This window comes from Crocodylus porosus, unplaced genomic scaffold (assembly GCF_001723895.1).
Source record: "Crocodylus porosus isolate Cpor-Errol unplaced genomic scaffold, CroPor_comp1, whole genome shotgun sequence".
NCBI lineage: Eukaryota > Metazoa > Chordata > Crocodylia > Crocodylidae > Crocodylus > Crocodylus porosus.
Genome location: NW_017728886.1, coordinates 44,336,306 through 44,362,716, shown reverse-complemented (window position 1 = coordinate 44,362,716; position 26,411 = coordinate 44,336,306). Strand labels below are relative to the sequence as shown.

The 26,411-nt window shown below is 43.8% G+C and overlaps 1 protein-coding gene across 4 annotated transcripts in view; it reads right to left on the bottom strand.

Annotated features, from left to right (window-relative positions):
* The window catches only part of DYNC1I1 (dynein cytoplasmic 1 intermediate chain 1), a 286,334-nt gene extending 261,139 nt beyond the window's left edge, over positions 1 to 25,195 (bottom strand). For 2 of the 4 annotated variants that reach the window (XM_019533589.1, XM_019533608.1), the window contains exon 1: positions 24,994 to 25,195. The gene's annotated coding sequence lies outside the window, so the exon portion shown is untranslated. The remainder of the gene's footprint in view (positions 1 to 24,993) is intronic. The other 2 variants (XM_019533617.1, XM_019533598.1) reach the window with 2 other exon arrangements.
* Positions 25,196 to 26,411: the final 1,216 nt, after the last annotated feature.

Here is a 26,411-nt window from a genome sequence, read left to right as displayed (position 1 = left end):
CCCAGCTGACTTCCTGCCCTTTGGGCAGGGGGCTGGACTCAATGATCTCCCGAGGTCCCTTCCAGCCCTAATGTCTATGAAATCTATGAAATTTACTCCCCAGTGAAGGACTTGTACAAAGCCTTGACAATGTAACCTTAAGATGCTTTTGAAATTCTACCATTCTGTACTGCCATTAGAACATGCCTTCCAAATGAGAAGAGAAGGGACTCTGCCAATGTCTGACACAAGCAGAAACAGATCTCAAAAGGGCACCTAAAGCCAATCTGATCACTAATCCACAAAAATGCTTCACCAATCTTTGACTTAAATCACACATTGTTTATTCTGACTGTAACATCAGCTTCAGAGTCACCACAGATTATTATATAATAGCATCAGTAGAGATTTGCTCAATAGCAGTTTATTTATAGATTCCTTCAGGGATACTAATGTAGACTCTAGCATAAAAAGTTAATTACACCCTTTTGTATTGGCAATTCATGCATTATTGACCACAGCCCCATTACAGCTCAGGAACAATCAGATCAATGCAAATGTCATGTTCATACCATAGTTTGTTATTTGCTCAATGCATGAGAAATTTAAATAGGTAACCCTCCATTAATACTAATTAAGATATAGCTCTCATTAGAAACTGCATTGATTGGCTATCAGATCTGTATATGTACACACTAAAAATGATACAACACTTCCACTGGTCATAAATTTCTCCACATTGACAAGAATTTTTTCATTGAAACAATAAATGTATAATTGGTTCATGCTATAGAGGGTTCTGTACACTAAATATACTACTAGCCGAAATGATTAGGTTGTCTTTGAAAACATTCTTTTTGTAGATGGGGGGGGTATCAGTTTAAAATGGAGCATAATGTAACAACCACACAGCAGGTACAGCTGTACCTGTAGCGATTTTTTTTAAAGGAATTTTTTTTGTCTCACAAGTCAAATCAGCCAAATCAATTCCGAATCCATGAGTCATTCAAGAACCAGATGTGGACCGGCTATTGGCAAGCATCCTCCATCCCCACCTAGGACTTCAGATGCTTCCAAATCCTTTGGCTGGCATCCTACATGCAGATCCAAGCCCAGAGGCTTGGGATTTGGAGGCCCCTGAGTTTCACTTGCCCTCAGCTGTATGGCCACAGGAGCAAGCTAGGGAGGAGTCTGCCATTTCCATGAAGTCAGCGTATAGCCGAGATCTTCCCACTGGAAGTGGAAGTCGGAGGCTAACTATGCATTACCTCAGTCAGGGTACTACCTCCCTGTGGTTTTCCCCAGCCAATAAGAAAATCAGCCGGAAGGAAAATCACCTTGGTGGTCACGGTATTTCCCCTACCAGGTAGCTGTAGTGATAGGAAAAGGATCTAAAGCATCTGCAGCCTATGCCAAAGGTATCCCACTCTCTAAACCTTTAGCATAAAATTGAGCTGTATAGGGTAAGTCATAGAAAAAAAAGATCTTCAGACTGATGTCATAGTTCAAACACACCAGCAGTTAAACCACTTTAACAGTAAATGAAGGGCTAAAGTTCTCTGGTTGCTCAGGGTCCAGAGAGCCCTGCTGGAGCTTCCAGGGTGATTTCTTATTAACTCAATACAAATGATGAAAACAGTATTGGGACTGGGAGCACAAGGGATATTAAACCAGTTAACAAGCTTGACCCCCTATGTGCATATTACATACGCAGGTGGCCTTAATCTTTGATAGTCAACAGATTATTCCTGCCTACTCTTGGCTCCATTCATAAAGAAATAAAAGCACTTGTTTTTTTCTCATTCTGAAAACAATGACTAACTGTATTCAACACAAATAACCCAAAGTAATATCCCCTTTAACAACAATATTTTTTGTGATCAGTCAGTATAAGGTTACTGAAGATAGCTGAAAAATAATACAGATTTTTTTTCTAATGATAATATTGGTATCTCCTTTCAACCAGTGCTAGGATTTGTGGTCCATGTGGTAGCAGAGCCGCAGTCCTATCTGAGGTTATTTTCCTAATCTGTTTCATGCATTTGAATTTTACAAGTTCCCCTTAGGAGCCTCTTAGGCCAGATAGAGGGTTTGGTTTTTTGTTTGTTTTTTTCAGTCCTGCAGTTGGGCAACAGTGAGTGGGATCCTGTTTCTAAGCAAAAAATATGCAAATTTTAGTTTAAAGCTGATGACAGAATCCTTGATGGTTTAGCTTCCCTTTCTGTTTGGAAACCTATTCACTGCTATCTGACACAAAGTAGTTCTCTTAATGTCATGAAAGCTAAATGGCCTTGTCCAGAATAAGCAACAGCTATTTAATCTTTCACACATTCTTTATTGTAAAAAAACCTATGGTGTTCTATTACATTATGACACTGTTTGTAATAAAAATATATCTTATATCCAGCAAAGATGCATACATTAGCCTGAGAACATTGTCTGTTTAAGCCTGTAAAAAGAACTCTGAGACATTTATCTCTGGATATGCTCTTCTTAGCTATATTCCTATAATTCTGTAGTCTTCCAGATAGACTACCGGGATTCAAATGACCAGAGAATCTCTGCTATGATCTGAGAGACAAAAAAAATTCTACATATATAATTGATGAGGAATGAGGCAATATATCGATGCTGAATATATTATTTGTTTTTAATAATTGCATTTGTTGCCAATTACCTACTCAGCAGTCTGTATTTTCTTCCAGGAAGTGAAAAGTTCCTATTGTAGCCCAGGTCTACTTGGGTATATACTCCTCTTTTCCAGTTGAAGGGAATTGTTAGCTGGCGGGTATGCTGTGGGGGAACCACTCAGTTTCCCTCTGTTCCTGTAGAACCAGGCGAGGACAGTCAGGGGAGAGAGAGAGAGAGTGTTTATTTTCCTTGCAATAAGTTAATGGAAATAAATTTGTTCCTGGAGGGTGGCCCTCATCCTCTGCGCCAAGCTGTTCTCTTGCCAGCAGTGGGCTTCGGGGGGTTGCTGTCCCCTGGAACGGGGCTCTGCTATGCAGGGCTTCAGGGGCCTCTGGCTTGGCCCTGTCTGCTGGCTCAGTAGGCCAAGCACCATCTGGCTCCCTGGACTCAACCTTATGCTATGGGTTGGAAGCCTGGGCCGCCTCGTGAAGCACTGGGCTCAGTCTGCTCCCAGACCCTCCATACAGTGCCTCCTGCACTGAGCTCCCAGCCTTGTACCAGGGTTGGGGGACCTAAGCCACCCAAGTCCTCCAAAGATCCTGCTCTGTGCAGTGGCCTGTCCATCATGTCTCTGGCTGCATGCCAGAGGTTGCAGACTCAAGCCGCCTCACACAGCTCCCAGGGTCTGGGTGCCATGCGTCATGCTGCGCACTGAGAGCCTAGCTGCTGGAGCCGTCCGCCTTTCCCCGCTGATCCAAGTCTTCAGGGGCATTTTTGGGCTACAGCTTCGCCCTGCTGAGCGGCTCTCCTCAGCTCTTCTAAGCCCCGCCCTTCTCTCTTCTCCGTCCTGGACGCGTCTCCCTCATGCTGGGCACACAGCGCCTTTTATACTCTTCAGGGCTCTGCCCCTGAAGTCTTCCTGAGCTGACAGTGTTGCAGTCTTCAGTCAGGTCTGGGGGGAACTTCTCTCCTACTCCCCACAGGAAAGGGGCGTGACTTCACTCCTCTTGCTGCCTTCTGACTGGTGGATGGGTCCACCAATCAAAACAGCAAAATCGCAAGCCTGGGACTCAACCCAAGCTGGGAAAGGTAAGCCTGCTACACTGTATTGACCTGCATGTGTCAAATCCAATTCTACAGAAAGGTTGTTTAAAAATTGTATTTAATTTTCCACTCTGCAGAAGGTCTATGAACTGCTTAATTCACAACAGTGTATGGGAATATATAACTGGCTTTGTGGTCGCTGGAACTGGGTCTGTGTCCTAGGTACTTACATAACCTTTATCTATTTAAAATCAGAGGGCATCATAGTCTTAGATACAGTTAGCCACGCAACACCCCCGTAAGCTCTAACCACATTTTAAAAATAGCAAATGGAAGGAAAGATACTAAGGGTTAAGTCTACAAAAGGACTTGGGCATTAAGCCACTCAGAATCACAACAATGCCTAACTTGCAGGCACTTGCTATTAGAGTGGAATCCACAGCTCTCAGGTGCCTAAGCTCTCAGTGCAATGCTTGGGGGAAGTCAGGCATCTCAGAATCTAATTATCAACACGCAACACACTGGTTCTACTCAGAGCACTTCAATAGTGAATGAAAGGCTAAAGTTCTCAGGGCATGTCCAGCTGAATGCACACATGCACTTTGCAGCGACTCAAAAGCTTCTGAGGCACCACAAAATTCATGCAGCACATAGGAAAAGGTTCTCCATGCTGCATATTTGCAGTGCAGAGCAAAAATTAGATACCAGAAAATCCCAGTATCTAAAAAAAAAAAAAGTGGAGCAGCACCTGTGGCAACAGTGTGCATAGTTTCACTCCTGAAACTGGAGCCTGGCTGGCTAGAGCCATACTCCAGCTGCCAGGCAAGCTCTGTGCACCCAGATTGCCACTGCTGCAGCCCCAGGAGGCTCCCAGAACTCCAGGGAAAGCTGCTGGAGCTAGCCCATGTGCTGGACCCAGTCTCCCCTACCCCACCTGGGACTATTTGACACACACCAGAGCATGCATTCAGGGTTGTTCCCCATGGATAAGTGCTATGTGCACTTTTGTCCCCAGGGAAATGCATGTGCGCACTCATCTGGACATGCTCTCAGGGTCTAGGGATCCCTACTGGAGCTTCTAGGGTAATTTCTTATCAACTCAGTGCAAATATTGAAGACAGCATTGGGACTGGGACCAGGCACCTAAGCTATCCTGTAGCAAATATGGAAGAGATAGATCTGGATTCCTATCCCTGTTCCAAGAGCTGTTTATGCATTTTATATTAAAAAGCCATTGGATGACATATATAAGCAGCCACTGGAGTAAAGATGGGAACCCAGGCCTCCCCTTTTGCTCGGGCAGTGCTCTAGGATATAAATCTGGGTGAGTGCCCCAACTCTTGGGCTAAGGATTATGGTCCTGCTCATTGGCCCAATGAATGCTGAATTCTTTTCATATGGCGGCACCACTTGAAGATGGGGAGTGAAAAGCATCCCCTCGTGCAGAGAAGCTAAACTAGTGGTTAGGTCACAGTCCTGTGAGGTAAGGGCTCATGATGAAAAAACCATAGAACCAAGGTCCTTTCCATCCCTACAGTGATCTAAGATACTGTATACGAAGTGAAAGACTGGGCAATATTCTTCCCGTAGTGCTTCTGAATGGAAGTACCCACATGATGCATCTACATGAGACACTAACTGTGCAGTAACCTAATAATACTGCACAGTAGCATGCCACAGCACAAACAGTGCTAAAACGCTACTGTGCAGTATTATTAGGCTACTGTGCAGCTGTTTCCAGGAAAAGGACTCCCCATAGGTTCACAGTTCCAGCGCCCAGGACTGTTCCCTGCTTGTCCCTCCCAAGTTACATTCCTGAGTCCAACTATGTACCCCTCCTGGGTACAACAAATCAGGCAAGCACACCACAGAGTTTGGTAAAGAGCAGGCTACTGAACTCACATTTAGAACAGAAGAGAAAGCAGAAAAGTTAAAATACTCCCAGCCACAAGTGATCCACCTCCTGGTAGCCCCAAAGCACAGGAATAAGCATTCCCCATGCTCCCTCAGCTACCATGAGGCAGTGGATGGGTTCTCTCTCCCACCCCCTGATGTCAGTCACAGCACAGCAAATGTCTAAAAGGTAACCGCTCTACCTGGAATACTAGGGCATTCTCTGATGTGCATCAACTATGAATCAGGTCCCAGTCAGTGACATTTGGGAACGGTTTAATTGCTACATGTTGCCACCTCCTCTGCCTTACACTATAAACTGGCAAAGCAGTGGGGTACTAATTGTCTGCCTGAATGTAGATTTCTGATAAACATATGAACATTTGTCTATTTTGATCACATAACAAAAATTATACTGGATTCAGTGCAATTATTCATATGTGTAAAGTAAACCAGGTGTGTCAGTAGTAATAGAGGCTATGTTTAGCCTTTTGTAGTACTACGTATCCTCTGGTAGCATTACAAAAAGTAAGTGTTCAGACATGCACTCTGCCTGTTGTGCTACAAACATAGTGACAGCACTACAGAAATGTTTCTGAGTAAAACAGGAGCTTCCTGGTATCACTACATTTTCTCTGGACCATTACATGTAGAGATACAAGGCATCTTGCAGACCCCCAGTATTCCACATTGCTCCGTTCTCCCACCCACCCCTGCTCAAAGGGGGCAGGGTGGGAGAGTGGCTGCAGTGGGCTCTATGACAGCCCACTGATCTTGACCTATTTGTCAGTGAGTGCAGGAGTAGGACTAGGCTCAGCAAAGATGGGGAGCAATGCTGCCACCACAATGGGGAGCAATGCTGCCATCACTATCACAGCTGGCCACAGTGGTGCTGCCACTGTGACAGATGCCTTCCCTTTGGTCTTCCCACTGCTGAGAGATATGACTGTCAAGGATGGGCTTACTGATAAGCTCCCCTCAACAGTGGGGAGAGGAGAGACAGAGCCACCCCTATCAGATCGTGGCTGAAGAACATGCTTTTGCAGTGATTTTGTAGACCTCTAGAAGACAGCCCCTGAATAGCTGAACATGGTAGCACTATATTTTAGCAGTAATTCAAAGGGCTGCAACACTTGTAGCTCTAAAAATGCACATCTGAATATAGTCATGATCATGCCTTGCCTACATATTTGCAATTCCAGAGTTAGTTTTTGCAGTATTTGAGATATTTCCTCTATGATGAATAAGGGGAAGTACAGGGGAATGGAATATATGGAGGTTAACTGTTCGGTATTTATCCTTTAGGCAAAACTAGCAAATCCACTCAAGCTCCTGCTTAATTATCTGAAAATAAGAAAACAGCTATCAAAGCTTGGATTTCAGGGACTGTTCCATTTTCTTCTTTATTTTTTAGAATTAAAAGCAGATGGACAAGCGTCTGGCACTTTGTTATAGAAAGGTTTTCAAATAAGAGCATCCAAAGTTTTGGTGCTGAGCTTCCTCACTGTTGCTATGCAACAGGTTACCGCAACTCTTGTTTATTTATTTTGCAGCTGAAAGGGTATAAAAGATAGACACAGTTGCTCAAATATAGTTTTTATATCTTATACCACTTCATGTTTTGATTATTCTTCGTATATAATGGCACCTGAATTAGATAAACTCTGTTAAGGCAGAATTAGGAGGTGTCTACAAGGTAGTATACCACAAAACTCTAATGTTACTATCAGTTCTTCCAGTAGTATGCAAAATATCAGTACTGTATCTCTTTCACTTCATCCTGTCCTTCCATGACCTTTCAAATTTATCACAGTCTTTTCACATATAATAAATCACAGTTCCATGAAAGGTTCATTAAGGTTGACATGAATTGGCTGTTTTGTATTTGGTGGCAATACGATGGAGGCACAGAGGGATATGCACAATATTCTGACCTGGTCTATAACAAAATTCAGTTACTGTTTCAGCATTGCTCAGGATTCCCTGATGAATGTGCTCTGCTCATGTTGATTTCCATGGTATTGGTGGTGCTGATCAATTCAAAGAAAGCTAAACTAGCAAAGAGGTCTTCTAATACCTTAATAACCTCAGAGGAACATCAACACTGATTTACACCTACTTAATAACTGGCCCATCTGTACTGCTGTGTATAGTTAGAGCTTAAGAATCCTGTGACAGTAATGTCTAATAAATGGTGAGCCTGCAAATATCCTGCTTTGATCATGTATGGAATATAGGACAAGTGTATGTATGAATTGTCAGGTTCTTCATCTCAACCCGTTTTCTTTCATTAATGTAGGGTAAAAAGAATACTGGTACTTATGATTGAGGAGCACCTCACTGGAGTTATGAATCTTCCCATTCTCCATATTCAGCTACTTCTTAATGGGTCTCATAAGGTATGCCACACAATCTTTTATGAAAATTCGACTAAGGCATCTCAAAAAATTGACAACAATATTTGGGGCAATTTTGGTGATGGAGACCAACAGCAAAATCTAATTTGGTAGATACTAGAGATGGGAAATGTGAGTGGACTCACAAAAGTAACATCAGTTCCACAGGTTGAGAATCACTGAACTAGAACATAAATGGATGAATTCTTATCTATTTTGTGTTAACTTTCTGCATATTAGTTTATCTCCATGATATATGACATGGATTTGTCATTTCTCTTTATAGCAGATATGTGGAAATTTAAATCCTGTTTTGCATCAGAACAAAAACCAAGATCTTTCAAACTTTTTCATGGAACAAATAAGTCCTACTCTAAAATAGCCAATAGTTTTTTGTTTAGGGTCCTCACCTCAGATATGAAATACCTAGGTTAAAGTCCATGCTATTCTCCTATATTGAAGGCCTCACCATCAGGCAAGGGGCAGCTGTCTTGCAGGGGGAAATCTCTCTTGTTAGCCCTGTTTCACTTTGTATAAATAGCTGAATAGGAGGTAGGAGGAGGCGAACCTGAATTAGTTCTTAGCCTAGTGAATTTACAGAGTAGGACAGTTCCAGCAAAAGAGACTGGGAGAGATCTACCACAGGACTGCAGATACCATATTCCAGGTTTGGGGAGATTCAGGTTTATGTGGGAGACTCAGGTGGGAGACTCAGGTTTATGTCCCCGGAGTAAATTAGGGACATAGCAGGGACTTGTGTCCCCATCTCAAAAGTGAGCACTTTAAAGACAAAAAGGTGTTTGTACATGTGCAGGGAGGCTGCTCCAACATGCTGTAATTACAGTGTGTCGGAGCAGACTCAATTAATCGAGTCTGCTGGAGCATGCTACTGAGCACGCTCCAGCCAGCCTCCGCATTTTGTGTATCAGTGTCCCTGTGTTTCAAAATGGTGGTGGGGGTGCTTTAACTAATCTCATTCAAGGAGCTTTAGTTAAAGCGCCCCACGGCCATTTTGAAATACAGGGACACTGATACACGAGATACTGCAGGCACTTTAATTAGTGCCTCATCCCTACCCTTGGAGCACATGTAAAAAAGCCGAGAGCCATTTGCTGTTTTAGTTTCTTATTTTCTGTTTTTGACCAGGAGTTCCACCCTGCCTCATCACAATTAGTATACTCCTACAAAAAGTTTCAGTTCCAACAAATAGACATTTCCACAGGAACCTGTTTTGTTGATATTTTTTTTTAAATCCGTTGTCTTCCACCAGGTTCTCTCTTTTTTTCCTATTTTCTGTTGTGTCTTACTGTGTTTTCCTTGTACTGTCCCTTTAAAGCCAAACCCTCATGCTCAGCACTGCAGGGTTCAATTGCTTGTGGCAGTTTTGCAGCACTGGGGACTCCCTGTTTTCTGCCATGAGGAGCCAGAGGCATTCTTGGTTCCTGTCCCTGCACAGGACTGGACAGGGTCAAATCAGAGGCAGAGTGGGTATAAGATCTGCATACATCTACTAGGGCAATTGTTAAGATCCACCCTGGATATGATCCCAGAGTTATAATAATAAGTTACTGTTAGTTCAACCCAGGAGTGTCCAGAGTGTTGTTGTTGAACTCACAACGTATCATCTGGCGACAAGGATGAGATGCTTTGCTGAAAAGAAATGACACCCCTAGATTGTGGGATGACTTTCTGAGACCAGGCTGTGTTTTGTGATCAGAGGGAAGGTGTTTTTTCTTCTTCTTTTCTCTCTTTTACAGTTCATGTTAGTTTAAATGGTCAGATTGGGTCACACAGAAGAATTCAATGCGAGCCAGCCAGCTTTTTGGGACTCTTATGCAGAAAAGCTATCCTATTACCTGGAAACCAACAAAGTGGAAAACCCAGCACAGAAGCACATGATCCTCCTGACAGTCTGTGGTGCCAAAACATTTGCCACTGTTCATTCCCTCACAGCACCTGCCTTACCAAACACTAAGTTTTATGCTGAATTAATTACCCTGCTAAAGGCACATTATTGCCCAAGGCCATCTGTTACCCTGCAGAGATTTTATTTTTTTTTAAACGGAACCAAAATGCCAGCAAAGGCATAGCAGATTACCTAGCTGAGCTCCATCGCCTTGCCGAATGTTGTGAGTTTGGGGATCTCCTGGATGACCTACTTCACAATTGTCTCATCTGTGGGGTTCAAGATGAAGCAATCCAATGTTGCCTGCTCTCTGAACCAAATTTGACCTTGGCTACTGCACAAGAAAAAGCCTTGGCAGCTAAAGCAGCATCTCATAACATGAGAGAAACTCACCAGGCGTTCTCCAGCAATGTCCACTTACTCCCGAAAGATCAAGAATCAGATTATCGCCAGGAAATTCAGCGGATTATACCCTCACCAACAGCACCACGTAAGCCAATTAACCCACACACGTCCGAATTGTGGCAGCCAACACAGACGAAGGGAGTGCAGGTTTAAGAATGCAGAGTGTCACGCCTGCATGAAGAAGGGCCATGTAGAGAGGGTTTGCTGCTCAAAGGCCAGTTCCAGGAGACAAAAAGACTGTGGCAAATGTTTTCACCCCCACACCACTCACAGCTTACAGTTCTCCCTTTTGTGAGGTGTAAAAACTGTATTTGATTTAAAATGTTGGTGTTGTTGAAACTCAAGGTTTTAAGATGATTTCAACTGTAGTAATAAATGGAAAGAAGTGCAAAATGGAAATGGACTCATGTTGGGGAGTATCCTCATAGATGAAAATACATTCTTCCAGTTGTTTTGACACTCTCTCCCCAAGTTATTGAAACCTGAGTGTCACCTACATGACTACAATGGACATACTGTGGAAACTTTGCGTAGCTGCAGTGCAGATGTCCAGTATGGATCTAATAGACAGTGTCTAACTCCTCATTGTCACTAAGGGTTCCCGCAAAGGTCTTCCAGGAAGAAACTGGTTCTCACCACTGGGAATCGGTATTCGAGGCATGCAGTCTCTGCAGAGAAAGTCTGGAAAGGTTTGCACAGGAGTTTCCCCAGGTATTCTCTGAGGAATTAGGAATTTACTCTGGTCCACCTGTGACGTTCCAAATGAATCCTGCAATAGCCCCTATCTTCCTGAAGGCTCACAATGTACCTTTTGCACAGCGGCCAAAAATTGATGCAGAATTACATCGGCTTATTGCACAAGGGGTCCTCAAGCTAATCGTACATACAAGCTGGGTCACACCAGTTGTTCCTACCGGCAGTGCTCTCATCTGTGGGGATTACAAGTGCACTGTTAATAAAGCACTTAAGCAGGACCTGCACCCAGTGCCTGCCATTAACTAGTTACCTTCTGTTCTTGCAGGAGGGAAGGTTTTTGCCAAACTTGACCACACGCAGGCCTATCAGCAATTCATAGTGGATGATAAGGCTGCTGAGGCCCAAAAAATAATTACACGCTGGGGACTGTGCCGTGTCAAAGGCCTCGAGTTTGGAATTTCTGTGGCACCAAGAATTTTCCAATGGTTCATGGAGAAAAGGCTAGCAGGAATTCCCAGAGTTGTTCCATACTTTGATGATGTGTTGATCATGGAGCTGTCTAGAGAGAAACTCACTGAGAGACTCAGAGAAATTTTACAGAGATTCGATAAAGCAGGTCTCAGAGTAAAAAGAGAGAAATGTCAACTGGGAGTTTCCAGTATCAACTTTCTGGGATATCAGATTGATGCTTCTGGCATTCACCTAGTTGAAGACAAGGTACAAGCAATACAAGATGCCCCTATATCAAAATGCAGACAGGATCTTCAAGCCTTCTTAGGACTTCTCAATTTTTATCAGATGTGGACAGATTGAAGACAGTCAGGCAGAGGGCAATGAAAATGGTTAGGGGGCTGGGGCACACAACTTCTGAGGAAAGGCTGAGTGAACTGGGCTTATTTAGTCTGGAGAATAGAAGACTGAGGACAGCCTTCAACTGTGTGAAGGGTGGTTCCAAAAAGGAAGGAGATAGACTATTCTCAGCAGTGGCAGATAACAGAACAAGGAACCATGATTTCAAGTTGCAGCAAGGGAAGTTTAGGTTAGATATTAGGAGAAACTTTTTCACTAGGAGGGTAGTAAAACACTAAAACAGGCTACCCAGAGGGATCATGGAATTTTGGCCTTGAAGGGTTTTTAAGACCTGGATAGACAAAGTGTTGGCTGGGATGATCTTGTTGGCAATAGTCCTGCTTTGAGCAGGGGGTTGGACCTGATGACCTCCTGAGGTCCCTTTTAACCCTACTTTTCTGTGATTCTATCACATCTTCTTAAAAGACAAAGCCACCATAGCAGAACCCCTTCATTGCTTACTGGATAAAGGAGCTCAGTGGAAATGGACTTGCCAGCACAATGAAGCATTCCAAGGCATCAAGAAGTTGCTGACATCAGATTTTGTCCTTGTTCACTGTGATAAGCAGAAACCACTGCCCATTACTTGTGATGCCTCACCATTTGGTGTTGATGCTGTCCTCAGTCACATATTCCCTGATGGCACGAACACACCCGTTGCATTTTACTCAAGAACAATGACTTCAGCCAAGAAGAACTATGCACAGATTTATAAAGAAGCATTGGCAATCATTGCAAGAGTTAAAAAATTTCACAATTATGTTTATGGCTGCAAATTCGAAATCCAAACAGACCACAAACTCCTTCTTGGAATTTTTACTATGGACAAACCAACTTCTCCCATTTTGTCTCCCTGTATGCAACACTGGAACATAACGCTAAACGTATATGACTATACACTCATGTACAAACCAGTGAAAATGATTGCAAATGCTGATGCATTAAGCTACCTACCACTACAAATACCTGATTGTGCTACTCCTCCGCCAGCGGAAGTCCTCATGCTGGAATCTATGCCACAAGCCCCTCTTCAGACTGATCAGATAGCAAGGAAGACTGCAAAAGACCCTATACTTGCCCATGTCCTCAACTGGGTGTGAAGGAACTGGTCTGCAGACAAATTGGCTGAGGAATTCAAGCCATTTTCATCATGTCAGCATGAGCTGTTTGCCCACAAGGGTTGCCTCTTGTGGGGAAATAGCGTCATAATTCCAGAAGCAAGACACCAAATCATACTGACAACACTGCACACAACACACCCAGGTATTGTGAGGATGAAAGGGCTGGCTAAAAGTTATGTATGGTGGCCAGGTATGGACAATGATATAGAAAGGGTTGTGAGGGAGTGCAGCATTTGTCAAGCAACCGGTCCTAATCCACCGAAGGCACCAGTATTCTCTTGGGAAATGACAAGGGAATGCTGGTCATGCATCCACATGGATTCTGCTGGCCTTTTTCAAGGTAAGAACTTTTTAATTCATAGATTGCATGGGGCTGGAAGGGACCTTGCAGATCATCGGGTCCAGCCCCCCCACTCTACTCTAGGCAGGAAGACAACTATCCAGTCTCCTCTTGAAAACCTCCAGGGTAGGTGACTGAACCACCTCTGGAGGGAGTTTATCCCACAGTCTGGACACCCTGACTGTGAAGGAGTTTTTCCTGGTATTCAGCCTGATGCAGCCTTCCAGGAGTTTGTATCCATTGGTCCTGGTCTTCCCAGGGGAATCCTAGAGAATTGGCTAAGTTGTTCGCCAAGCTCCTGATGCACTCCTCTGATATAGAAGTAAGCCGCTATCAAGTCCCCTCTCAACCTTCTCTTCTTTAGGCTAAAGAGGCCCAGGTCCCTCAGCATTTCCTCGGATGGCTTGCCTTGCAAGTTCCTGATCATATAGGTAGCTCTTCTCTGGACTCTCTTAAGTTTTTCCACATCCTTATTGAAGTGTGGCACCCAGAAAGGATGCAGTACTCCAACTGCGGTCTCACCAGTGCCAGGTATAGTAGGAATATCACTTCCTTAGTTTTACATGAGATGCATTGGTTGATGCATGCCAGCATGTTGTTTGCCCTGCTGGCCACCGCATCACACTGATGGCTCACATTCATGCAGTGGTCAATCATTACTCCTAGGTCCCGTTCAGCCATGGTGCAAGTCAGGCTGTCACGTCCAAGCCTGTATGTATGTTGAAGGTTATTTGCCCCCAGATGGAGCACCTTACACTTGGAAGTGTTAAACTTCATCTGGTTCCAGTCTGCCCAACTCTCTAGCCTGTTCGGGTCTGCCTGGATCAGCAACCTCTTTTCTGGTGTGGCCACACTTGGTGTCATCCATGAACTTGGACAACGAGCTTTTCACTCCCCCATCAAAATCATTGATCAAGATGTTGAAAAAATTGTTGTTGACTAGTACTCAAAATGGCTTGAAGTGATTACTGTCTCAACTCTTACACCAACTGCCACTATAACAGCTCTCCATCAGCTGTTCACAACCCATGGGGTGCCTGACACTATTGTTTCTGATAATGGCAGCACATTCACCTAAGCAGAGTTCCAAGATTTTGCCAGCCACAACCTCATTTGAACTGTTACCATTGCACCTCGCAGGCCGCAGGCCAATGGGCTACCAGACTGGCCAGATTTATGTTTGCTCAACATGTAATTCCTTGCCCTACAACAGGATCCAGCCCATCAGAGCTTCTTATGGATCGTTGTCTCAAGACATACCTTGACCTTGTTAACCCAGACCTTGTGAGAGACATGCAGTTTCGGAAAGAAAAGGAGTTGGACTCCACATTGGCATACATCTTTTCGTTCCACAAGAGACTGTGTTTGCTCAGAACTATGGAACAGGCTCGCAGTGGGTTCAGTCTACAATTGTAAGTGCCACAGGACCTGTATCATATACGTCCAGACTGATGACACACAAGTTTGGACATCATGTGGACCAGCTGTGTGGGCGTTCTCCTACCAATAACTCTACACCTGAGCAATCTCCAAGCACCAATCCACTGCCAACAGACATGGATTCATTGGGGAAGTGCTTACCTGTTTCCACCAATGGAAACCCTTTGCCATCACCATCGTCGCTGGTGAGCCTCCAGATAAGCACTGGAAGCATCGCCATTGAGTCTCCAGATAGGCTGACAGGGTTATCATCTGCTGAACCCCTCACTGAGTCCAGCTCTACGGAAAGACCACAACGGAAGCAGAGTCCTCTCAAATGGTTGGGCAACTATTCTGTCTAGGGGGGAGCGGTGTTGTGTGTTATTGTGTTTTCCTTGTACTGTCCCTTAAAGGCCAAACCCTCACGCTCAGCACTGCAGGATTCAGCTGCTTGTCGCCATTTTGCAGCATTGGGGACTCCCTGTTTTCTGCCATGAGGAGCCAGAGGCATTCTTGGTTCCTGTCCCTTTACAGGACTGGACAGGGTCAAGTCAGAGGCAGAGCAGGTATAAGATCTGCATACATCTACTAGGGCAATTGTTAAGATCCACCCGGGATATGATCCTGGAGAGTTATAATAATAAATAACTGTTAGTTCAGCACAGCAGCATCCAGAGTGTTGTTGCTGAACTCACAACTTATAATTTTCCTTTTAAACACTATTTGAAAGCCAGATGTTAGCAAAACCCTGGAAAATGGATACATTCCACTTAACTTCTCATATCCAAAACTTAAAAGAAATTTCATATTCAGATCCTAATCCAATTGTGACAAAAGCCTGACATACCGCTACTAAAGATAAAGGTGCGCTGTTGACATATAACTTGCATTGTTGAATTTGCCCCAGAAATTAATTCCATTTCAAAACAAAAATATGCTTTGCAGCTGTTTTCTACAGTATGCCACTAGAACTGAAAAAGTACAAACACACAAACACCATAGGCATATTTAATTTATTTAAAAAAAATTAAGATGCCTAAAGAAAGTAGTAACTGGCATTAGCTGGAAGAAGTCCTTATTCTATCTTTTACAAGTTCTCAAAATTTCCAAAGCAGTAGAGGCTATAACACTGACATTTAATTCAGACTATATGAAATTTGCCCTGTTCTTCAAACACAAAGCAATGTAAGTGAGAAAACAAACACCTCAGCCAGTCATCCATGCTGTCCTTCACAAGGGGGAAAGGACACACTAAAATAAAACTGTAATATTTCCTAAAATATAATGCTAACCACAACAAAAATAAAAAGATGTGCATAGTTTAAAGATAGAGGTGAACCCGAACCTGAACCCTGACTTTAAATGCCACCTGCCTTTTGAAAGGTTCCAATCCAGACTTTGCATTTTGGGTCCACCAAATAGGTCTATAGTTACCCTGGAAAAATTGTATTTATAATATATTTGACCTCCTGCAGAATTATATTATTAGTATATTTGCATAAGTACATTTGCATTACAGTAGCGTCAAAATGCCCCATTTGAGTTCAAGTCCACATTATCGTAGATGATCTGCCGACACATAGTAAGAGATACTCCTGCCGTGAGCAATATATAATTTAAAAGGAAATATAGGAAAAAGAAGTATTATCCCAGTTTTACAGATAGAGGACTGATGTAGAGAAAGGTGGAGATCACAAAGAGATTTAGGTACTGTGATGCTCAGCACTACAGTATCAGGTGTCTGACCGTTCACTGTAAAATCCACAACCCTGATTTAGCCACATTATGCAATGCACAGGGAGAAAAGACAACTCAATGAGATCCAAAAAAACCCCAGCACACTGATCAGGTTACAATCTAAGCTGCGCAATAGGAAATTTGAGGGCAGGAGTAAGTTTTACATCCTGCCTCTCTCTGGCACTTAGCCTGAAACCTTCTCCCAAAGCAATCTCTCAAAAACTGAGGTGGGTCTTTTCTTAGTTTTAAAATACAGTCACTGAGGAAAGGAAATGGTGGTGCCCACTTTTTATCCAATGGGTTCACTAAGATGTGGAAGACATGGATTCCGTTGCCTGTTTGTCCTGTAGAGACCACTTCCCATGCATCTGCACTAACAATCTGGCTATAGGCTATTGTGGAACTTTGGTAGATGGACAGCTTGAAGATGTTCTGTTGAACGTGTATTGTTGTGTGGAAAAGCATTTAAGATGTTTTTGGTGGGTCAGGAAAAGCAGGAGAAAGACTGTAATCATAAAGTATTAACCTATTGGTTAGGTCCTTCTGCTGAGAAGCAGAGGCAAAGGTAGGTTGTAGCCCTTCCTTGGATTTTATTTAATTATCTAGTGGAAATTTGAAAAATAATTCTGGGAATAGGGAAAACAACTTTTATGAATTGGGTGCCCTAGCCACTAGGCTACAAAGATGTGCATTTGCCCTCCCATGCTCTCCGGTGCCGAAAATCTTAAGGTTTTAGTTTACTGCACAGTGAAACTGGAGGCACTGGTAGCATGCCCACCTCAGAATGCCCTAACCACCAGGCTGTGGGTTTTTTACCAAAGGTGATACAGAAAGGAATTGTGTATTGATCTTCCACAACCCAGGTGAGTCCTCCAACCACTAGATTATTGAACTAAGGAGAGAAATCTCACAAATGCCACTATCGTCCATGGAGCCCTGTCTGCTCTGAGGCTGCCCATTAAGAGGGACAAGGTCTCTCAGGAGAAAGAGGCAGAATACTTCATGGTTTGTGGATTTTGATGGGCCTTAAATGCTAAGATGAAGGTACTTCGAGATATGTCTAGAAAGAACTTAGCAACCCAAATAAGGCACTTGTGGATTCTAAACACTCTTTGAGTTAGAGGGATTTTGAGGATCACAGTTTGGGACTTAGATACTACAGCACTAAACCCTTTTTCAGCCCTGGTCCAGGGCTACAGAGAAAGTCTGTGATAAAGACAAAAAAATTGCATCCCTGAGTTCCAGTCCAATTTCCTAAAGAAGAGAACATCTTTTTCATAGATGCCTCTCAAAAGAAAAAAGGACCCAATGCACCCGTGTTGATCATGCTTTATTAAACCACTTTTCTGAAAACAAAATCAGGCTTTACATACCAGTAATATCAGAAGAGGTTTTGCACCAGTGCAATTCCCTTGATTTCATTAAAGGGGTACTTGACTTGCACTGGTGCAGGGCTAGACACAGGCACAGGCGAATTGGATGGCAGCCCCAGGGGCCCAGACAGAAAAGGGGCCCAAAAATGGTAATTTTTTATTACTATTATTGTTATCTCTGGTAAAGGAAGTGCAAATACTAAACGTTCATTGGGGCCACCAAGAGTCTAAGTATGGTGCTGCACTAGTGTGAATGAAATCAGAATCAGGCCTACAGAAAGGACAAAGCAACATTGAGGGGATCTAAGATTGAGCTAGGACTGGTGAGATTAGCATTCATATTTGGAATATATACATATTACTTTTGCTTTTGGTGGTTCACATACCAAAGCTGCTTTCATATTTCTTCCTCTCTCTGGTCTCAAATGTATTTTTATAATATAAATATTTTAAGCAAGAAAATAAAAAGAGTACAGCCATAGTAAACTGCATAAAGAAAATATTACTGTAAAATTCATGAAGTGCATTAGCTAAATGACTGTAGTGTTTCATCTTTTTCACTTTTGGTCATTCACAGTAAAGACAATGATGTTTCTTTTCAAGTTCTGTGCTTAGACTGACAACACAAAACAAAATAGATTTTGTTCAGAATTATCAGACAAAAATGGTAAATATAAAAATGTTGAATTTACATATATTTCAAAGTATATGAAGGCCTAATAATGGTAATAAAGTAGTCTTTCTTCTGTTTCCTCACTGTTAACCAAAAGGAAATATTGTATAGCAGTCTTTCCACAGACTTCCTCAACACAAATACAGAATGACACCACTTTTTGGTGTGTTTATTACAATCCTGTTCTACCCTATCAGCACAATTTTTTAATATTATTCTGGATATGGTGAAAAACAGAGGCAACATTCACAAACACTGCCAAATGCAACAGATTATACACTTAAATAGATACGCACACATGAGGAGGTACAATTTAAGTCTATTTTCTCATAGTTCCAAAAGGTTAAAAGACTTAAGCCATTCATTTTTAATAGTCCTAGCAAAAGAATGTATATATAACATAGACTGCCTTTATCTAGGTTGGTTCACAGCTGTTTTTGTGTTCACATGCAGGAGGTGGTGAAGCAGGTTGAAATTCCCTAAACAAACAGTTAGTACTCAGAGATAAGTTCTTGTATATATTCAAGAGCAAATTACAATCCTGAATCCTTAAGGGCTTGGTTATAAATCAGCATAGCCAAATATGCAACTCTAGACAAACTGACCCAAAAAACCCCCATACAATACACCACACAGCTGTACAACTTAGAAGAGCATGACTAATGAGGATGATAGTTCTTTTATATCATTTGTGCAAAAGCTGATGTGTACTGTGGATAGGACACATGAATTTATAGGCAGATAATCCTCTCAACGTCCTCTTATTGTTGTGAAAAGCAAAAGGAAAAATCTTCCTAATACATTACCATGAATAAAGAGTCAGAAACACAGTCCTGCATACCACCACAAAAAGGTTAGACTCTCAAATAGAGGAATCTGCACTTTCGGAAAAAAATCCACATTTTTCGACATAACCCCTGTTTTATTAATTAAAAATTTAGTTTCTGCTTAGATGCAAAATGCATTTGCCCAGATTAACAACTGAGGTGGTAACTGCTCTGACCAAATAGTGGTGGCCTAATGGGCAAAGTAAAAATCAAGGAAATACATCAAGTAGTATGGATTTAATACTACTCCCTGTTCATTTTAAAAGCTGTGGTTTGAGTTAATGGATACAGCCTAGAAGGGTTTAGCTGTCTAATGCTAGGGAGAGTTATATTCTCCCTGCATGTGGTCTGTGACCTATTAATGATTAGTATTTAGTAGTACTGGAAAGCATTTTAAAGTATAGTTTGGAAGGATTACTTAGTTTTTATATCAGATTCAATCTAAAAATATTAAGCTTAACCATTATACACAGCTCATGTACATATATTTTACATTTCATTTTCAAATGAAAAATAATTATGCCAAGCATAAACTCCCAATTTCTATATCTAAAGCATCAGCATAAAATGCTGGTCCTTGGGGAGGGTTGAAAATTAAATCCAGGATGAACCAGGCCAGGAGCAGAAAATATGGAGTTGCTGCTATGCTGGAATTCAAAATCCCATGGTAGCTCTGACACTATAAAAGATAATGTGGAGAGAGTGACAGAGAAAATGAAGGCAAAAATTAAAATAAAGATAAGAAGAGCAGTAGGGAGAGAAAAAGAATGATGGAGGGAAGAAAGAGGCAGACAGAAAGGGAGGAAGTTGTGTAATGCTCCCTGAACCATAAAGACTTTAGAGAAGATGCACAATGGGATAATGCAGTCTAGTTTCCCCAGGCCAGGGGAGCTGACATACAGGCAGTGAAAGGTACATTTACTTCAACTGCTGAGACTCACAACATTCATCTGGACACTGATTTTTCATCAGATAATACAATTGCACATATGTAGGGCACACCATAGTAATCACGCAAGACCTCACTCAAAGCCCATGAAGTCAGTAAAAAAAGATTTAAGTAGGATGGGGCTCTGGGTCCTGATTTCAGATGGTAGTCACAACAGTTTACTGATAGCACTCTGTAGGAATGCATCCCACTAAATCTATAAGAATCTCTCATTTTCTTCTCCAGCAGCATGACTGACCAGATACAAATCATCAAAATAGGCACATCAATGAGAGTTAGGCAGAATTTAAAAGACTGAGATATATCTATTTATATGGAATGGAGTATGTGTGTTTATATATATATTTATATATATTATAAATATATTTATATAAAAATTTATATAAAAATATTTTTAAGAAACCAACATATTATTTTTCACATCAACCTTATTCCAGAAGCAACAAAACCTCTTAGACACCCACTTGCATTAGGTGGCTCCTTTATAACCTGACAAAATCCCTAAGTGCATATACTTGGGCCTCTGACCAGGCTCAGAAGTGATCCATGAAGACCATCTAAGCACCTTACTCCTAACTACGCTCAGAGCAAATCAGTTCCTACCTGGAGAAGTGCTTTAACTCTGCTCAAGTCTCCAGAAAAACACAACCCATTAAATGCCCATAAAGAACATTTAAATTACAGTGGCAGCATTGAGGTAAACATAAAAGCACAGTACCCACAGCCACTCTCACTCAACAAAAACACAGCCAGCTACAGGACCACCATCCATCTTTTTCCTGAAGTCTAGTGGTTAAAGCATATGCCCAAAAATAGGAGACCAGAATTCTAAGCTCTCTTTAGCTTCAGGCAATTCAAATCCCCATCTCTCACTTACTGGAGTGTCCTCCTACCACTAAACTACAGATACCCCTGCATGATGGCACCCTTTACTCTTCTTGTTGAAGTCAAGCCACTGGGCAACTGTAACAGGATCCACTGCCAGCAATGGGCATGGCACCTCCTTGTGGCTACTCTAATCCCACCCCTCCACTCTGGGGTCACTCCAGGTCCTCCTTATCTTCACCTGCCACACCTCTGTTGTTATTAAGTCTAGGAGCATGCCTCCAGAGAACCAGAATGGTGGTCCACGGTGTCCTACTCCCTCCCCCCCCCAGTCTTGGTCCCCAAGGCCTCTAGCAGCCCACCAATTGAACCACCTAAGCCCTTATGTGGCGCATCTTCAGTAGCCTCCTTTCCTCCCCTTCAGCTACTCCCATGCCTCACAGCCTTGACAGCAACATAAAGCAAAACCCAGACAGTGAAATGTAGCTGGGGTGCCTTTCTTCTAAGTTTTCCCCATGCTTCTACACAGTTCTGCTGGCTTCTCCCCGCTCAGGCCTTCCTGAGCCTATGAACAGTTCCTCCCATCTCCCATGCTGTTTCTCCACTCACCACAGGGAACTCCTACAGCTGGCACAGCCAGGGTCAGTCCCAAGTCCCTAGCACTGCTTCTTTCTGCTTCCAAATGAGTTCCATCCTCCAGCTCTGTCCAGGTCAAAATGCTCTGTTTGCCACTTGTACAGGGTTTACCTAGTCCCTGACTCTTCCTTCCAAACACTTGACCTGGGCTATAGGTATCTTTTCTTGGTCTCCTCAGCAGGCCATTACTTAATTAGCTACCAGCTGCTTATTATCTAGGACGCTACACCTTTCTAACTCTACTGCCTAGCCTTACTCTTGATAATAGGGCTTGGCCCCTCTTACAACAACCAACAGTGCTACTGTCATATGGACAGGAAGATGGCAAGAAGCAGGAAGCCTGAATCTGTAGTCTGGTGAGCAGAGCACAAAATGACTAGAGGGAGAGTCTAGGTTCTGGGCCCTCTTACCAGGGGCAGATAAAGAAGTGGATGGAAGGGTGCAGTTAAACTCCCCTTTGATTCCTACTCTACCCAAGTTTTAAAACCAACTGCCTGGGCCAGGAAGCAGCATTTCTACCGGTGCATCACTGAGTCAATTGGTCAATTACCTTCATGGCTTGTTATCATTCTCTGATTCCTGCTAATCTCTCTCTACTCAACAGGTGTTAAGAACCCTCTATCCTTTTTAATGGTCTTGACATTCCCCTATGCAAACTATCCTTTCTTCTTCCATTTTACTGTCTGTTAGCCATTCCTGGTAACTCAGGTGTGGTAATATTAACTCAAGTGTAGAAATGACTGACAGTGAAATATTGGAGGCACTGTGAAGATGCTCAAGAAGACTAGATTTTTTTTATAAATCTAAATGAGACATTTAACCATAACAACTAAAAACGAATGAAACAATATCTATTGACTATTTTTGCCTAGTTTGTTGTATTTTTTAATCTAGTATATTACTACTCCAATAGTTATAGTTGTTTTTGCTTTAATCTTAAACTGAACAATATAGTGCTAAACCCTACACGTCAGTAAAACATCTAGTTTTTCTTTAACTGGAGAAAAATGTGGTATATGTGATGATGAACCCTTTTCAAAATCCTAGATCCACCCATGCCTTTAGCAGGACTCTTTATATCATTTACATTAAGCAGTTATTGGTTAAAAAAAGAAATAATCCTGGCAGCAGGGACCAGTAGCCAGGATTTTCCCAACCCAGGGAAGTCCCTCATCAGTTGCTTGCCGTGATTCCCTGAGGTCTCCAAAATAAAATCTGTAAAAATATAAGATTACATTAAATTGAAAAGATTCTGAAAGAAGGGGTAATTTGCTTTATTGATCCCAAGTGGGTGCTAATACAGCTGCCACTGGTGTCACTTTAAATATCAACGTTATTAATCTTTTCTCCCTATTCATCCATGCAAGCAAGGAAAGAAAGAAGGATATTATTATCAAGATCCATAGAGTCTATAGCAGAAGTGACCAAGATATGGTCCACAGACCAGATCCAGACCATACAGCCTTGTCGTCTGGCCCATGGGACTCCTCACAAATCCAGAAATTTTGCAGTGTTGTGAGCCATGACAGCATTAATTGCCACAGCTCCTGGAGCCACAGCATTGAATGCTGCCACTGCTCATCCTGCCATCAAATTTCTGGACTCATGGGCCAGATCAGGAGCATAGAGCCATGTCATTCAGCCCATAGGCCTGTCTCTGGGGTGGGAGAAGTGGCAGCAATTAATACTGCGGCCACCAAATTCCATCCTCATTGGCCAGATGATACAGCTTTGTGCTCCGGATCCAGCCAGAGGATATGCAGACCTGCATGAGTTGAGCACCATTGGTCTACACCAGGGGCTGGCATTTATTAAAGTCCACTCAAAGTTTGTTCCCATGGGAGTACAGAGATATATGTTACTTTCTGGGGAAAAGCTAATATTTTGTACTGTGAACACCTGTGAGACTCACCAAAAGAAGGGTTCACAGGTATTGTTAAACGCTAGAGGGTGTCTTATCTCTCTCGGGAACATGGGGAATTGCCATTAGGGATTTTAAGTGATAAGAGGAATAAACAGTGGGGAAAGGAGATGTGGAAGGAGCTATCTCCCCCCATACAGAAAGACAATAACTGCATTAACAATGTGGCAAGCTATTGTGCCTTAATAAATAGCAGTGGTAGAATTCTATCCAGAGGCTTGATAACATTATCTAGTAGAAGACACTTTCTTTCTTTTTTTCTCTCTCTATTCCCTCCCTGACAGACTTTTGCCATCTTGCATGGTTGACTATTTGGGATACTTTTAGAGGTCATTTTCTTTCTTCATATTAAGAGAAATTATAGGTTAAGATAAATTACCGGGTGTAAGTGTCTGAAGCCTAACTCATGTCAGCCCTTTCCACTGCATCACTGCTACAATATTAGGCTGGAATTCTTTGGTCTATTTACATTCTGTAGCATCTGAATATACAGAAAAGTGTTGTACTTTGTATCCATGCTAGCATGAGCAACCATATGTTGTGCCACTCAATAATACATACAGAGGCTTTATGCTGTCTGCTGACCCATGGGGATTCCCAGCAACAGAAGGCCATAACTATAACAACATCATACTGAGAAAGGTATTAAAACTCACTAATCATAGGAAAAAGGGTTCTCTCTCATCCTAAACTCTCCCTGTTGTGCAGAGCTATTTTCCAAACAGAAGTCTCATTCTCCTGGCTTTGGTGGATTTTAGAAAGCTTGCAGTTACGCAGGAAATCAAGCACAGGGAACTATTTTTGCTTTAACCTCTCCAGGGCTGCAGCAAAAACGAGTTGTTGGAAGAATCACTCCATCTCCTCCCCACCACACCCAGCGGAGCAGATGGCACCTGTTCTGATGGGGCGGGCACATGAACAGACCTTGCTGTGGACTCGGATGGGAACAGGGGGCACCGTGTTGAAAACAATGACGGGGTTCATGATGCCCTCCCACACCTCCTTTGATCCGTGGGCCAGAGAGAGACGGACTTTAGCGCTGGAAATGCCCTGACCCATCCCTCTGCGGGTGAAGAAAACAGGACGTGTCCAGCTTGATCCCCCACCCCAAGCTGGGTCCATGCATCCTTCCCCACCAGACGCCACCGCAGCGAGGTCCCGAGCTTTCCCGGGGAGTGGGGTGGCTGCCTGCCTCGGGCTCTCCCTCCCCGCTGGCTAGATGCTCTCATACAACCAAGGGGATGGTCGAAGGGAGAGATCAGGTTTCAGCTCCCTTCCTCTCGGACCTGCTGCCGCTGCAACACGCATCCTCCCTGATCTCGGAGCCCTGCATCCCCGGAGCGCCAGCATCCTTGCCCCCGGCTGGGCTTTACCTGGCCGTGCCGCCGGGCACCTGCAGAAGGAGCTTCGGGCCTCTGGGGCCGGGGCTGCAGGGAGGGGGTGGAAGAAGCCCGGTGCTCACGGAGCAGCTGGATCCCAAATGGCTGCTGCTGTGTGGAGCCTGCGACTGCAGCCGGATCTCTGCCGCGGTGCGGGAATGTGCTGTCTCACGCTGGACAGGCTCCTCCCGAGCAGAGCCGCTCCCGCCTCCTCCTCGCCCCTGGCACTGACATCGCTGCCCTTCCCGCCTCCTCCAGGCCGGCCCGCTCCCAGGCGGGCGGGGGGTGCAGGAGCAGGTGCCCCCAGGGCCCGGGCGCCCGGACTCGGGGCCCTAGCGGGGTGGCATTCACGTGAAGGGCTGGGCAACTCCACAGGGGACCTCGTGGGCATTTGGCTTTTGCAAGTGCGTGGCCCACATCACGTCCTGCCTGCAGCTGGCTTGAAAAGGCCGAATCAAGGTTGTGATGGTGCCAAGTGGTCGTAGAAGGGTGCCGGGTTATCATCAGCAGGGATCCTGGTTTTCTCTGATTTAAAAAAAAAATCCCTCGTTTTGGGATTGAAAAAAGTAACCCAACATTCATTTTAATCATGGGAAAATGTGGGTTTTGGGTTACTTTTTTCAATCCAAAGATTAAGGAGTTTTTTTTTTTTATCAGAGAAAACCAGGATCTCTGATCATCAGCCTCACCTCGGCCGTGATTCATTCTGGCTCCTTGTGCCCATGCTGGTTCTGGCCCACACCTGCTCTGCCTCCCCCCATAGCTCGATCCATTCGGGCCCCACATCTCTTCACAGTGCCATAGGAAACAGGAGGCAAGTGGGGCAACTGCCTCAAGGCACCAAAGCAAAGGGGGCACCAACAGGGTGCTGCCTAACTGCGTTGGGATGTGAAACAGACCCAGGAGGGGCTCATTTGGGGGGCGCAGGGACAGGGAAAGGGTGGCTGCTGCCACTGCATGCATGTCCAGCAAGCGTGGGGGGGAGCACATGTGCCCTCCCGGATCTGTGCACAGGGTGAGGGTGGGCTACCACTGCAGGCTTTGCCCTGGGCCCCAAACTGGGGCTTCGGCACTGTCTCTTCAGCTCCATAGCCCCAGCTTCACATCTGACCACTCGGCACCCCCACCACCCCCTGCCAACGCCAGCTTGCCACCCCCCACCTCACCGCTGACACCACAGCTGCTGGCTTCTTCAGCCGCTCAGGGAGCCCCAAAACTATTTCTTGCAGGGGACCCCAAAAAATTGTGAGCCAGCTCGGTCTTCACCCACCTCTCCCAGGCCAAGGGGGAGTACTACACTAGGACCTTCTCCCTTTTCTCACTCCAAGTTTTGGAGGGAAAGAGGAGGGAAGGGGATAAAGCAGCCCTCTCAGTGTTTATAGAACAGGAGAGACAGGAGGGTAGCCCTGCAC